This window comes from Sinocyclocheilus rhinocerous, unplaced genomic scaffold (assembly GCF_001515625.1).
Source record: "Sinocyclocheilus rhinocerous isolate Xijiao unplaced genomic scaffold, SAMN03320098_v1.1 scaffold1879, whole genome shotgun sequence".
Classification (NCBI taxonomy): Eukaryota; Metazoa; Chordata; class Actinopteri; order Cypriniformes; family Cyprinidae; genus Sinocyclocheilus; species Sinocyclocheilus rhinocerous.
The window spans coordinates 1-4,705 of record NW_015632718.1 but is presented as its reverse complement, the minus strand read 5'-3'; positions in this window follow the sequence as shown (position 1 = coordinate 4,705).

The following is a 4,705-nucleotide window of genomic DNA, read 5'->3' as shown; positions in this document are numbered from 1 at the left end:
AATAAAGTTACAATTACATAATAATATTTCTACTTCAATTCGTTTTTTTTAATAGGCTATAAACATTTAAATGGTGGCTTAAATCATAAAACTTGATGGATTTATTCAAAGATAAATGAAACATTGAAGAACAGTACAATTTATAATGAATATGTTATATGGTGCATATATTTAGCAACATGCCCCTCTCTACAGTTTATTTTTCTAGCTGACTAATGAGTTCTTGGTCACCGAATATGTTTTTTTCTGTGGTAAATGTGACCACACATTTGTAAACGTGACATTGTTTACAAGACATTATATTGACGTCTTTGTGCGGCTGAAACACTATTTGAGCGATTACATGAGACAGGATACGGATTGTAAAGTTGTACTCTTTCTTTTAACTTACCTTCGGATGTTTAGTCGTGTTTATTTTGTGCTGAAGCTGGTATTAACGTGGAGGAGACGATCAGTTTACGTGCAGTACGCGCTGCTGCGTCTGGCACTCGCAACCACTTCTCTTGAACTGAGATCTGTCACTCCACATTAAACAGCGCCAAAACGGCATTTATTGTTTGAATACTGCAATACAATGGACAGAATTTGAAATCTGAGACTTTGTTTCATATTAAAAGTACCAAAGCACAATGCTTATTGCGATTTATTGGATGGAAAGTGCCCTTCAACGTTCAGTCCATTAACTGAAAACAGGCGAGACTACTCGATTCTTGGGATTTAAGAATCGATATCGTTCTGTAAAAATGAGAATCGATTGATATCGATATTTTTTACCCAGCCCTAATAATTATGACATTGAATACGCAGTTTCTTTTGCGTTTTAAAATGAAATGATACAGGCTACAGCGTGCACTGCCGCATTTGTGCATGCAATTGAAGCGCCTGAAAAGTCTCCCGTTTGCTGAGGTCGTAAAGACGTGCTGCGTCTAAATAAACGCAATTCTTGTCAAGAAAAAAGAGACAGAAGCAGCAGTTGTGAGTGAGGTGACCCTAGCTCTGACCCTTCATTCATTGCGTAAAATATTTTTAACGCGTTAAACTGAAAAAAATAATTAATCACATGCTTTAATGTGCTAATTTTGACAGCACTAATAAATATTTAACAGTTCCTTTAGTATTTTACAGTTTTCACTAGAACATTTATACATTTATTTATAAAAACAAAGCTAAAAAATTAATAATAAACATCTGATTCCTGTAAAAATTCTGATACTGTACACGAAACACCAGCAACATTTATAAATATATGACTTGTATATATGAATTGTTCTGTAAAGTAATTATGGGAGAGGCATCTAAAAACAATTTTTAATCTCACAATTTAGACTTTTTGTCTCAGTACCTGAGATAAAAAAAAGACTTAACATGAATTAATATTTGTAATCACCAGCACACATAGCTTTGCATACAGGCTCATATATTCACTCTGCAACATCACTGATTTTCTCATTATATGAGTATGTTGGCATATAAGTGGGTATATACTAGTATGTGTGCAGTGTATGAGTTCCCTGTTGTTAGAAAACATGTCAAGTTTTGTCTTTTGACAGGTGCTGTGATGTCCACACCAATAAATACGATTAATCTTGAGTTCCCAGAATGCATCATGACATGAATATTATGCAGATGACTGTTTATGGGTTTCTGCTAATACCTATGTGCTAGTATAGTTTTCTTGTTAATACTGTCAGGAAAACTTTGTTGCATTTGTCTTTTACCCAGAAGCCTAAATAACAAATCCAAACTGACATGATGGTGAGTAAATGATGAGTTTTTATTTTGGGTGCACTGTTCCTTTAATTAACACAGCACTAGATGTATTTGATATCACTTTTTGTCATTATTATATTCAAAATTTATAGCTACATGAATGAAAAGATTCAAAAGACGTTGGTGCTGAGCATCATAGTAATGCTATGCTATAGTGCACTTTCTAGCAGACATTTTAGATGAAAGATGTTACTTAACCTACCGGTGTCGTTGTTGAACTTTTTTTTATATTTTTGATGTAACTGACAAGAAATGGAGATACATATCTGACCAGGCATAGACAGCAAAGGAACTACAATGTTCAAGGCCCAGAAATGTAGCACGTATAGTTGTTAAAATTGTCCATGTGACATCTGGTTCAACCGTAATTTTATGAAGCTACAAGACAACTTCTTGTGCACAAAGAAAACCAAAATAACGACTTTATTCAACAATTTATTATCTTCTGAGTCAGTCCTCGATGCGCGTTTACCAGAGTACCACAACGCATGATTGTGCATTCCTCTGCTTGTAAACAAGACAAATGTTCTACGTCAGAATGCCGGCTCCTGCATCAGCAACATCACACTGTGAGAAGTGACGAATGCGGAAGCGCAGAGGAGAGAGCAAAACAAAACGCTGGTCACGAATTAGAAGAATTTTTCCACATTAATTTCACACTTGTCTAGTACAAAAATGTGGTTTTGTTTTTTATAATTACAGTGTATACTTTTTTCTTTATTACCCAAAACTGAATGTGATTTTGGCTGGTAACAACTAACCCCGCATTAGTTTCTGCCCCACGCATCCCTATGCTTTATTTCATACATTTGTAAGTCTTTCACCTCAGAAAAATTAACTCTTCTGTCAGACACCGTTGCAGTAAAAAGTGTCTGAGAAAAACGCATTGTCATGATTCAGTATCTGCTGACAAATGAGATATTGCCAGACTGTAAGTCATTATCATTATTCTAACGTTAATTTCCTAATGTTGCCTAATTAAAAATTAGTCTCTCACCTCAAATGTGGAGGAAATATATCTCACTTGATATATAAAGATCATACAGTCCATTTATGTTGACTTGGTAAAAAAAAAAAAAAACACTGTTACATTTCAGGTGTCATTTGAGGAGCACTGAAGGGTTCAAACAAAATGTAGCTGTGTTAATGTTTAAGTTGATCTATTGCATAAATTGGAAGTATTTTCATCACTTTTTTTCTCAATTTTTTGTAGCTGCTGTAGTGTCTCTGTTACAGTGGAGTTCCTCCTCTCCAGTAGTGTGTCATGCCACAGGTTTCTACCCATCAGCAGTGACTATCACCTGGTTAAAAAATGGAGAAGATCACGATGAGGATGTGGATCTTGGAGAGTTACTGCCAAATGAGGATGGGACCTTCCAGAAGACATCTATCCTCAATGTTCCTCCAGACGACTGGAAGAAGCACCAGTATGTTTGTGTGGTGGAGCACGAGACAGGGACCATCCGGAAGATTCTGAGAGAGGACGAGATCAAGAGTAACAACAGTAAGTTATTAATAGTGCGGTATATTGTGAAGTTCTTCTTCTGTCATAGTGTATAATAAAAGTGACTAAGTTCGTCAAGCTTGGAAAAAGACAAGAATAAGTATTACTTAATTTGTCAATATGACTTGTGCACTGTATTTCAAGTCTTTTTAAGTCAAATTATAGATTTGTTTGAGGAACAGACTGAAATCATTCATTGCATTTACTTTTTTCAGACCTATATTCCTGTTTCTGTATATTATTGTATGTCTTTTTAAGTATAATTGTTGTGTTTTTAAGGACTTACAAAAGCATTCTTCAAAAAAATATTTCTGTCTGTGGCGGGAGTTTCCTTATTCCTGTATATTTGTCTTTCGATCCACTGTATACAAGTAAGTACTTTTACAGTTTTTCCGTGAACAGCTTCAATAGCTGTAGGATGATGGGAATGTTCTCAGAATTTACACAAGCAGAATTAAAAATCTCAATGAATATGTACGATATTACTTTGCAGGCGTGAAGTATGAGCTGGCAGTCGGTCCGAACGAAAAGCAGATCAAAATCTTTGAAGAGTTTCCTCCGTTCATCTGTACGGGCCTCAGATTTCAGTCCAGTTGGGATTCTTCAGGACCAAAACCGGTTTCAGTGTTAAATAATTTCCACGAGGACGTCACAAACCTGCATCAGTTGTAGTTTTTGCTCACTTGGTGCCTTGGGCAAGATATGACATGAAGGAATGAGAAGAAACACTTTCTAACATACAGTATGTGTGACGTTGGGTCTGTCCAACCACACTGGATATGAAGGTGTAAATGCAAACCAGATACTGTCTGTATATGAAACTCATGCTAATAGCAGCTGCCTCAGATGTGTTACTGTGTGATCTTGCAGTTATGTTGCCAATAAGTTATGAAATTACTAAAGTATTATGAATATAATATGTAGCTGGGCCGTTCTTGGTTTTCTTATAACCATAAGAGTTAGCACTGACGATGTTTTGAGTTGGTAATTTGATGGTAATGAAATCATGGGCATGCAATGTCCTATTAACGCCCAATTATTAAATCATGAAATGACCAAAACATACCTATAGATTACATAACTGGTACATCGTGTGTTAGCTGAGAAAACTCTAAGGCCTGGTTTCACAGACAGGGCTTAGACTAAGCCAGGATTAAGTCTTAGTTCAATTAGGGAATTTAAGTAGCTTTTATAAATGTGATTTAGAAAAAAAACATTACTGGTGTGTAATCATGGCCTGGTTTCACAGACAGGGCTTAGACTAAGCCAGGATTAAGTCTTAGTTCAATTAGGGAATTTAAGTAGCTTTTATAAATGTGATTTAGAAAAAAAACATAACTGGTGTGCATCTTGAGACAAAACAATAACACTGACAAATTGTAAGATATGTCAGTGCAACTGGCTTTCAGTTAAAACAGCTCATTTTAGTCC